The sequence below is a fragment of the Helianthus annuus genome, chromosome 6, assembly GCF_002127325.2.
Source record: "Helianthus annuus cultivar XRQ/B chromosome 6, HanXRQr2.0-SUNRISE, whole genome shotgun sequence".
Classification (NCBI taxonomy): domain Eukaryota; kingdom Viridiplantae; phylum Streptophyta; class Magnoliopsida; order Asterales; family Asteraceae; genus Helianthus; species Helianthus annuus.
Window position 1 is genome coordinate 38,294,222 of NC_035438.2, and position 12,124 is coordinate 38,306,345.

At 33.8% G+C, this 12,124-nt stretch overlaps 1 long non-coding RNA gene across 1 annotated transcript; it reads left to right on the forward strand.

The window, feature by feature from the left end:
- Positions 1-2,769: 2,769 nt before the first annotated feature.
- LOC118479772 lies at positions 2,770-5,963 on the forward strand. The gene is made up of 3 exons (XR_004860550.1): positions 2,770-2,810; positions 3,849-3,935; positions 5,761-5,963. It is a non-coding gene; the product is annotated as an uncharacterized LOC118479772 (long non-coding RNA).
- The last annotated feature ends 6,161 nt before the right edge of the window (positions 5,964-12,124 follow it).

The following is a 12,124-nucleotide window of genomic DNA, read 5'->3' on the forward strand; positions in this document are numbered from 1 at the left end:
TAATGAAATAAATTTTTATGGAACGAATTTCCGCTGCGTCTTTTCAGTTATAACGTGTTAGGGTGTTACAAGTTGGTATCAGAGCCCTGGTTTGAGAGAATCAAGTAACGGGAGGTAAATACTTGAACTCAAACCGGTGTGCTCTCGTGACCAAGAGCCCGTACAATCCAAGACTCGATTGAAGCCTAAAGGCAACAGCGAATGTAAGTAAGTATTAGATTATGTAATTGAAGGATACTAATAGTATGTTATGTGAAGGGTAAGCGCAATTGTTGAGAGAGATGAACTGTGAATGCGGTCTGGGACCGGCATCAAGGCAAGTAATGAGGCGAGTTGACCCCAGGTACGTAAATCTAACGTGTGGGCGTATGAAATGGTACAGTTAACCAAGTGAAAGAAAAATGTTAAACAAATTATAATAACGACATGGTAAATAGGTTTTGAAAATGTCACACATCCCGAAACTAAATCCTTCGGACATAAGGTGGCGATTACGCGAAGACACGAAACTAGTACGTGGAAGGTGTACCTGGCCAGTACACAAGAAACGTATGACGTTTGTGAGACCGCGATAATTGTTACAGGTATGTCCGATAGAATTTGGTAGCGGCTAGGCGTGTGGGTGAAATGGGTAGTAAGACTCTCGGAAGGTTGAGAGTACTATGTAAGGGTGAAAGGTATAAGTGATAAGAATGAAATATTGAGTCGATAAGAAAGTATGGATTGATAATTTATGAATGCAATGCTTGAATCCACGAAACCGATTCAAGGGATGAAAGATACGAATGATGCAAATCCCTTGCGGATTTGGTTATGCTAAAAAGGGTTATGATAAGCTATACAAGTCGACCGGTTCAAGTTGAACAAGTCGAGTAAGGATAAGGTACCATCTGTTTAGAACGGGTGGTCGTGAATGCAATAATAAATGTATGAAGCTCAACCCGTTATACGGGTAGAACGAAAGATTTATGTTGAAAGCAATTAACCCGATGTTACCGGGTTGTAAGTGGTATGCTTGAATCTCATTAGAAAGCATGAATGAATGTTTGAATCCGTAAGGCGGATTCAATGAATGAAAAAGCATGAATGATGCGCCTGAATCCGTGAGATGGATTCAAAAATATAAAAAGATGAAATTAATCCGCCTAAGAAGATGTCGATAGTTTGACCATGATTGAGTCGAACGAGTCATAGAAATGAGTATAAAGTAAAAGTGATGGTATAATAGACGAAGTTTTGTATAAGCTATGTGTTAGATGTGTTAGTAATTGACTCTTAGAAATTAGAATGATGACGGGCGGTGACCCGGACAACAACTTGAGTATGGGCGGGAATGGTAAGCTTAGTAAGAAATATTGAAACGATGTAATAAGGTTTTTGCAAGTAAGCATGAATGGAAGGAAGTACGAACGTGTACTTCAGTGACAAAATAATTAATTGAATAAAAAGATTGCATGTAAGAAATAGAATGTGCGGTACGTTATAGCAGGTACGTAGGAAATTGTAGAAGAGTTATAGGTGTGTAATCACCTAGTGTTATGAATGTTTGAATGACATATGCTAACCGCCGATGTTGTTGATGATAATGTTAGAACTATTGATGTGATGAAACCAATCGTATTGGTGAAAGGACGTGCACGAGCGGAAGCTCATAACACGAAGGAATGAAACTTGGCTTGTACGGCTAGTGCACGAGGAGAAGATGATCGATCAGGGTTGCGGATCGTGGTTGGGAAATGAAAAAGAGGTTAGTAAAATGTCTAACTCATGATTGGAGAGATATGAACTGTCTATACACGTGAATTAAGTAATGCATGAAGTGAAAGCAATAGTAATGTGAAATGAACGAAATGATTTAAAGATAATATAAAGGTATGCAAGGTATACGTAAATGTAGAAAAGGTAGAATAAGGTTAACGTTAAAGTTAAGCATATATGAGTATGTATAGATTTCGGGTAATGATTAAATTCTCGTAAGATGAACTGCATGATACACATACGTATGTAAACTAAATAATGCACGAAGTGAGAGTAATTGTAAAGTGAAATGAAAAAGATGGTTGGAAAGTAACGTAAAGGTATGCATGGTACAAGTAATTGTAGAAAACGTAGAAGGATGATCACGTTAGAGTTAAGTACATAGGTGTGTGTGTGATTACAAGTCAAAGAAGTATGTATATTGAACCGTGGTTGTCAGGCCAAGGAAATGAAAATGATATGCGAAATTATGATAAGGAAGGTATGGAATTGTTAGGGAGAAGTCAATGATATGAATAATGAAATAAACATGAAAGAAACATTAATAGGAATGTTTTTGAAATTGGATGATAGTCATTGTGATGAGCTCGTGGTTGTGTCGAGTGGATGTAGAGAAGGAATAATTAGTGTTAAATAAAGGTAAGAAAGATTTCGGGGACGAAACCTCAATTAAGGGTGGTAGACTTGTAACGCCCCAAAATCTGAATGTTAATATTTGTCGGATGTTCCTTTATGACACGTCATGAAATAAATAACTAGGCTATTTAACCTAGTTAAGGGTATGGTCAAAAGTATTAAGTAATGAAAGGTAGTGTCAGTTATGTTTTAAAGGAAAACCCGAGGGGCTAAAGTGGAACACATGAAAGTTGTTTACTAATTAAAAGATCAACACACACACACAAACACACATACGTGTGTGTTCGTGAAGCTTCAGGAGCTCTCAAGAACTCCAAACCCTAAACATGAAAGATCATCCAAATTGAAAGGCTAAATGATGCTTAAATCTATAACCGAGCATGGATTAATGATCACCAACATGAGGAGATCATAAGGTATGTTTTAAATTTAAGATTGGTGATCATGGGTGAAGTGGGTTATGCTCTAATCCGTGAGATAATATGAAATTGATTATGTATAAGGGTTAGAAACATCATATAGAACCTGGGTTATGTAAGGTTTGTGTTAATTTGAAGTTTAGATGCGAAACCCATTTGTTATGGTGAGGATGATGACTTGAATCACCATTTATGTTTAATTCTTGTTGAAAGAATGATGTATTATGTGGGTATGATGAATTATTGTTAGATGAAAGTATAGGAATATGATGATGTTATGTTCAATGTTCATTTGGTATGATACATGATGATTAGTAATTGATTTTGGTGAATTATGAATGAGGTTAGAAGGATATGCATGAATTAGTTGTACATTAAGCTTAGATGTTAGTACGCACACAAGGTGTTTGATGAAATGTCTAAACGACAATAATATGTGAAATCCGTACTATACGCTTGAATGATGTGATGAATATATATATGGATTGTTTGATTATATTAGTTTCGACTTAAGAATAGTTATAGAACGAATGAGAATTCTAGAAAAGGGTAAACTTAAATGATATTGACGTTAACTATGAAGATGTTGTTATGAACGGAATGGTATGTATATATGTATATGTAACTATTTGATTATGCGACCAAATATGTCCTACAAAATGAGTATGAAGCGTAGATGGCATAATGACTATGGTCTAACATGTTAATTTGTGAATGAATGTGTGTCTAAGTTGGAAAATTGAAATGCTTGATGGTTGACCTTATGGAAAGTCAACAATGGTAGGAATGTTGTAAGGTGGATCTCTTATCATAAATGTACGGTTTAGGAAGTCAAAGTGATGCACGGTATATTCATAGCAAGATATGTAATGGCATGTTTATATTATCCGAGTAAAAAGGATCTCATTGTTAATCTATGCTATGAGTTGCAAGAAATCCACTAATGAAAGTCAATTATTGAGCATAGATTTATCGTGATTGATGCTATGTGTGGCCTTGTTTACTAACAAGGGTATCAATGTATGGTTATGTAAGGATGGATAGCATGTCTACGGGCTCAAGTATGGAGGCTAACGGGTCAAAAGGAAGCATGGAACCTATGCTTGAACTTGGGCGCACAAGGTAAGTGACATCCAACTCACTTCTTAGTATACATAAGAACCTTCTTGTTATAAATGAAGGGAAGTCATGTATGGTATGGAATGATTGAAGGTATTAAGATAAGTATTAATCTAGATAGTCGAAGATAGTTTGTGGGACTAAACGGGTTGAATAATTATGTATAAGTAAGGTAGCGGTAATGAAATTCGTTAAGAATGTGGACCCGAGGCAAGGATTCTTAGTCTAAAATGTAGGGAAAGGTTTTACGGACAATTGGAAACAAGTTATGTTGATATATGCATGAACGGGTCAAAATTTGGTAAAAGGGTAATAAGCCGAAGGCTTATAAGTCATAAAGTTAGGTAGTCCATATATTGGATTTTTACTCTATGTGATAGAGAATTAAATTACGGTCGCGTAGGAAAAAGAATCGGGTAAAACGGATCAAAAACGAGCAAGTTATGCGAGTTTTAGTGTGAAAGATGGGAGCTGATCTGGCACCACCGTAGCTTACGGTGCCATCGTAAGCTACGGTGGGAACTGGGCATTTATTCCTGCCGTAAGGCAGACTAGAACTACCGTAAGCATTTGGGGCCACCGTAAGCTACGGTAGCCACCGTAGCTTACGGTGGAGGTCTGATGCAAATGTATTGTTTATGTAATTTCTTCGTTTTTCCTCGAACTCGGACCCCGTGAACCCATTCCAAGCCTCGTTAAGTCTTTATAATGTTCCTTAACCCTACCAAATGGCTTGGTAAGTTACGGATGGGTATGAAACTCACTTTTAAGATCCGAAATATATCTGAAAGATAATTTAAAAGCATTTATGACATGTGATTCAGTTCGGGATGTGTGAGCGTGTACGCGGGGTAATGAATTAAGTATGTGAGTAGGTATGCTTGTAGGTATTAATGTATGTATGTATGTATGTATGTAAGCACCTAAGTAGGTAAGTTGTACGCCGTAATGTATGCATGTATGTAAATATGTGAGTAGGTGTGTTTGTACGTAGTAATGTATGTATGTATGTATGCATGTAAGTAAGTATGTGAGTAGGTATGCTTGTAGGTATTAATGTATGTATGTATGTATGTAAGCACCTAAGTAGGTAAGTTGTACGCCGTAATGTATGCATGTATGTAAATATGTGAGTAGGTGTGTTTGTACGTAGTAATGTATGTATGTATGCATGTAAGTAAGTATGTGAGTAGGTATGCTTGTAGGTATTAATGTATGTATGTATGTATGTATGTATGTATGTATGTATGTATGTATGTATGTATGTATGTATGTATGTATGTATGTATGTATGTATGTATGTATGTATGTATGTATGTATGTATGTAAGCACCTAAGTAGGTAAGTTGTACGCCGTAATGTATGCATGTATTACGTAGTAATGTATGTATGTATGCATGTAAGTAAGTATGTGAGTAGGTATGTTTGTATGTAGTAATGTATGTATATATGTATGTAAACATGTAAGTAGGTATGTTTGTACGCCGTAATGTTTGTATGAATGTAAGTATGTGAGCAGGTATGTTTGTATGAAGTAATGTATGTATGAATGTGTGTAGGTATGTATGTACGTAGTTATGTATGTAATGCATACGTGGTTTCAATACACTTAAGTATTGACGTTATTAACAGTGTGCCTCGAGAATGAAATGTGGTGCAGGTACTCCATCGAGGTTCGCTAAGGATTAGGCACCCGGATGGAATGACTACATCTAGAAAGATAACGGATGGAAAGAATATGTGGATAGAACAAATCGAGACTACACGATTAAGAATCTTGTTTGTATATAATGTATGCTAATGTTTCGATTGTATGTGGTGGGTGCAGGTAGTACGAATCACAGATTTTCATCACAAGGAGTAGCGATCAAAGACCGAGTCACAAGTCAGATTGTACGGGAATACTTGACTATGTAAATTGATAGTTATAAGTTATGCTTTTGTTATGTAAATGAGTATAAAAGATGCATATAATGTAAGAAAGTGTCTCATAATGAACTTGCTAGTAGGTCAAAACGTTTTTAATGAAAGAAATTTTTATGGAACGAATTTCCGCTGCGTCTTTTCAGTTATAACGTGTTAGGGTGTTACATATAAAAACATTTTCTCAAATCCACATGACAATTTGTAAACAAGGTAACTAGCATGCATCGCAATATGTCAAACCCAAGTGTCCACTAGTATTTAGCATCTCTCGCCACAAAAGTGACGAGACCATTTAGAATGAATAAAGACTTAACAAGACCCCGACGGGTGGCGTGCTACTCCTATAGCACTATATATGTTAAGTTGGGGCTTAGCAAAGTTAATGACATAAAGCATGTATAATCTAGCATGAACCTAAGTAAACAAGTAGCATGTATATAGGATTGAGAATGTAAAGCATGTTTAAGTGTGTGATAGTGAAGTTTGTATATTAACATGTTACAACCCAAAGTGTTTTAAAAGTAAAACGGGTCAGGTGTACTCACAAAATTGCTAAGTCTTCCGATTAATGTTGACGAGTGTATGAGATTAGGAGGTTGAATGTATTCAGATTAGAGTTCAAGGAGTGATTATATCCGGAATTAAAAGCATAACAAAGTAAATATACAAGAAAATAATCACTTAGACTTAGCACTCGTTCTTGACACTATGGAAACCCATAAGGTTTAGAATGATTTCATGGGTGTAACACCCATTAGAATCGTAACGAGGAACCAAGCACTTAGGTGATGTAACTTAGTAACTTGACAAATAACCATTTTGTTATCATCAAGGGTTCGATTTCTTACATGTATTATGTGTATTTTATATATTCATATGGTATATTATGATTTTAGTCCAACAATAATACAAGTATTATCATGGAAGTCATGCATAGAGGTAGGAGGATAAATTTTCCATTTTAAAACCTCTTTTGTATTCACCGATGCACAAGTTGTCATAAGACAACAAGGATGGTCATGAATGTACAATAAGGAAATGAAATATACATACTAACTAAGATAAATCATCAAGTGAAGTGTGGATTGTAAGTAGGATAGCCCAAGCTATCCAAATAATCACACATACACAAGTTCAAGTCTTGTTCATCACTTATGAGTTAAAACCCTTTTAAAAGCATAAAGTTTAGAGGATTAAAACCTCTGGATTTGTATGTTACAACCTTTTTTTAAGCACACATAATCATAGTTTTGATTAGTGGCATAAGGACATAGGAATGTATGAAGAAAACATAAGTTTAAGTATGTTTAACAAAGTTTTTGTACAAAACAGAAAGTTTCTTGCACTTTTACCCTCATTATGGTGATGTTCCATCCTTGGTTTTCCATGGAAAACCTGTGGAAACATACCTAAGGGTGTTCCAAGTGCTAAGAAGCAAGAAGAAATGAAAGGGATAGAAGATAAGTGACTTTATGCTCAGTTTTGCAACTTGATATGATTCTAATTTGCTACTAATTTCCCATCTGATTTTAGAGTGTTTGAGAGTGAGAGTGAGGTGTTTGCAAAGTGGAAAATGTGTGGAAATGGGTTGGGTTTTATAGGGAGTGATTAGGTTAAGTTAGGTGGCCATTTAATGGAAGAAACACACCTAAACATACCAAAAATCGCCCAATAAACGAGCTGTTAACAACAATATGCGGATCCATGTCTCTGGCGGGGCATGAGAGCAAGGGTGGAGGGGGTCGCGGTCCGCGAGCCACCTGAGCTGGCGAATTTGTTTGATATTTTGACAAATCTAGTCCCTATAGTTTCATATTTGAGTGTTTTAGGATGTTTTAAGCATAGAAGTAAAGTGGAAGGGTATATTATGCAATTAAAACATAAAATAAGCATAAAACAAGTATGAATAAGTATATGTGTCGAGAATTAGTATCGTACATGCATGAATTGAGTATGTATGATAAGTATTTGCAAGTTTAACGCATTATGCAAGAATTACGAATAAGGTATCACATGTATAATTAATCCAAACGTATGAACATGTATAACATGAATTTAAATAAATACAAATTTTTATTTATGATCCAAGTCTCAGATTTACAACGATACAACGAAAAGACGAATTACAAGATTCCAAAAATAGACATACAAGACAATCTTTCTAATTAAGGAAAGTACGAAAAAGCAGGGCGTTACATGGATGGTTCCAACAACTTTAAAGTTACTTGGAACTTTTGGGCAGAATTTAAAGAGGTTTTAAGTCTTGTTTCTTGTGGAAATCAACTACAACACAAACCCACAACTATGAGCTTAGTTGGGAGCAAGGTGAGTATAAGATTCCACTAAGTTTCAAGCAAAATACATATGGTCACGATCTTAACAACCTAATGGTGATGTTGGTTTAAGAATCTTTCAAAAATACTTAACATATTTCAAGATGGGATACATAATACTTGTTAGTTTTGGTGTCTTCAATGTTTTATCATGTTTTGGGTGAATACATTGAGTAACATTACTGTATATACATATGTATAATGGATGATTCCTCTATCACCACATGATTTTCCTACATTTGATCACCAAAACTTAAACATTATCAAACAGGACACTTGCTTGGATTCTTCGCAAAATTGTATCATCCAAGAGTGTTTTCTTTGATGTTCTGAAGCATATTCAAGTTCTTTCATGGATTGAAAGCTTAAAGATGCTTCAAGACTCATGAACTTACCTTACATTTTTAGAGAGAAATGAAAGATTACTTGGATGATCTTAGAGAGAACATGGTGAAAATGAAGTGTGTTATGGGGTTGTGGTCTTTGGGGTCGGTTTTAAGAAAGGGAGACCGAGAGGAGAGAGAAGGTGGGGGTGGGGGTGGGGGTGGGTGATGGTGTGGTGGTGGTGTAATGATGTTGTGGTACTTGGATTAGATGGTTAAGGTTTGTAGGATCACATGCTAGATACCACCCTAATTCCCATGTGTTTAAGTTTTGTTTTAGTTTGATCTTATACTTAGTGACTAGATTATAACACAACACAAATCTGATTTGGAGTTATTAATCCCTATTTTTATACAATGTAGTCATAATTTATATATTATGTAACCATTTTAGGGCAATTTTAGCATATATAAACATTAGGCTATGTGTTTTTTTTTAATGCACTAGATTTTGATTTTTTCATGCTTGAACATGTAGTTTATAAAAATAGACATTTTTTATAGTCCAACATTTTATATAAACCATAGATAATACTTGAATTTGATAGATCCCAATTTGTTTATCAAATTATGGTTTTGTTGTTCCATTCAATGTATATCACCGTGTTTATTATTTTAGATCATCTATTGATCAATTTAGCTTGAAATAACACTTGTGATGAGGATCTAAGAACGAGCAAACCGAAAGAAAAAGAAGATATTTTTCTTGCAACATGGAAGGTGATTCGCTGCAAGGAATTTCTGGACCAATGACCTGAACAAGGAAAAAGAGGATACACGAAGCTTTAATGAATTTCATCAATACCACACATTTGAAGCAAGTCTAAGAACACAAGCCCAGTTAGATAAATCTTCTTTTGGTGTTGGGCTGAATTTTTGCTTATTGGATTATGTGGTGAATTTGGCCTACTCAAGCAATCAAGAATAAATTATAATTTTGGTTTTTTTTATGTAAGGGATTAAATGTGGAAAATCCTAAGGTCTTAAGTCTTTAAGTTGATTTTTTTTTTTTTTTTTTTTAAGTCCAAAAGTTAGTAGTTAATATGGGTCTAGTTTTCTCCTATAAATAGGAGGTTTTGCAAGCATTTTAATCACAACATTATCAAATCAATATATTGTGAGGTTTCTTCCTTTCACTTGTGGACTTGTGGTTCTCTTAATTGAACTAGTTTGGGTCTTGCAAGACTAGTCGGGCTTGAAATTCTCGCTTGACTTATCAACTAGGTCTCCTCCACTTAATTGTGGTGTCACCCTCCTATCTACTTGTTTTCTTGTAAGGAGTTGAGTTCTTTAAAAGATTGTGTTTCTATCTTTATAACTTTGATTACTTATTTGACTTGGTTGTTTCTTTTCCTGCCCTTTTCTTTTCTTTTCTTTCGTTCAATTGTTTGTATTCAACCCTTTATAAATTCAATGAAAAAATACAATTTATTGTTATACATTTGGACAATCCAGTTTTAGGCTAAGACATTGGGTGAGTTAGCTTTTAGAGTCTAACTAAAATTTCAGATTTTTACAACTTGTCAAATAGGTTTACCTAAATAAAAGGCAATTAAAAAAACTCATTATTTGTATTGTTTATGTTTTTCAAATGATGATGGGTTTCGATATTTGTTATCGATTGTTTTTCTCTTCAACCGGATGTGTGTATAATATATTCTTGTGATTTTGTTTGCACGTACATCGATGTCTTGTCGTTTTTCCTTTGTGGTGCTACTTTTTATGGATTAGAAAAAAAAACAAGTTTCTAAGTATATTATATGTCCATCTTGCTCACTTTTTTAAAGGCTTAATAGTAAATAAAAAACATCCAATTTAAAAAGCTTTCGAAGAGATGAAATTGTGGTTTTGTATTACTCATATATACGCAACCTACTATAATAATCAAAAGTTGTAAACCATCATAATCGACTTTTGCTCAATATTTGAACTATCAGGATAGGGGCGAACCCAATGGAGTTTTTTTTTTTTTTTTTTTTTTTTTTTTTTTTGTGTAGTTTATGATATCTAGTAGATTATTGGATTTTATGACAATTTACACATAAACAATTTATGTGATCAAAATAATACAAGGTATTTGAGTGGGTTGGCAAGACTTCTAGTATAGATGGTGAGACAATCAAATCCAACTTTCAAATTGTGTTAAGCCGGTAGTCAATAATTAGTAAAACGTGTACGCTGAATGTTTTTTTCCCAAACAAAGTTTTACGGTCACTGAAAGTAATTTTCTTCAAATGAAAACTGAAGCTGAAGCTCAAATCACTACGAAAAAGGCATAGGAACCAATAGGGTTGTCCCCGAGACTCCTTGAAACGTTTTGGGCTTGGGACGAGTAAAAAAAGCGTGTGCCTTTATAATAAAAATTAAATAATCATATAAGAAAACCATGATACAACAAAGCCATGACGAATATAATATCTGAAAATTAGTTAAAATAATATATCAAGATATGTAGCATAATCGAGAAAAACTGTTTAAAAATAACTACAACTAATTTAATATATTTTGTAGTAAAATCGTAAAAATGTATAATCTAATCTGATTTGTTTGTTACGACCAATTACTTGGCACATTTTGAGACGGTGTGATTAAACCATGACATCTCTATTTTATTTGTGTATCTATGTGCTTAGGAAACACTTTAGTTCCGATGAGATACAGTATTTTATTATTATTGTTATTGGTTTTATATTATTTAATCCCATATATTTAAAATTACAAAACTTAAAACTAAGTTTTATACATTAAACACGTGTAATACACGGAGTTTTAACCTAATATCTTAATAATAATTTATTTGCACATTACCAACTATTATTATACCTATTGTATTTTTAATTATTTAAGATTTTGAGCAACTTCTATCGTGCTAAATTATTTATCATTTCTTAAAAAATTATATATACATATTTACTTATAAAAAAATAAAAAAATAAATAGATTTTATGTTAATTAAGAGATATAATAAAAAGTTGAAAATAAAAAAATAGATTTTATAAAATTGATTTAAACTTAAATAAAATTAGATGTTAACCCAAAGGTGTTACGTTGATAAAATTAAAAAAAATGGAAGGGTATTTTAGTCATTACATTTATAATTTTGGTGTTAGTACCTAAAGGTGTTACAAAATTGAAACCATAAAACTTAAAGCTGTTAAAAAAAGTTAGCACCTAAAGATGAAACGGGCTATAAACCACAGAATCTATCTCTATAATTAACTCTTTATTTAACTGTTTAAGTTGGGCCTAATTTAGTTAGGTTCAACTTCAAAATTCATTTTGGGTTTAATTGTTTGAACTAGTATTAAACTCTAGTAGTGAGCCTTATACTATTTAGGATTAAATAAATAGATTTCTTTTAAAAGCATATGTATTATGTATATAATTTTTTTTTAAATCCGAGTCCTCGTAGAGACTGGGCCTTGGGCCGCGTCCACCTGACCCTCCCCAAGGATGACCCTGCAAACAAATACAAATAAAAAAGCCCTTATACTTATTAATTATTCCACTACGTACACTACATAACCATCCAAAAGACTTGGTTTGCAAT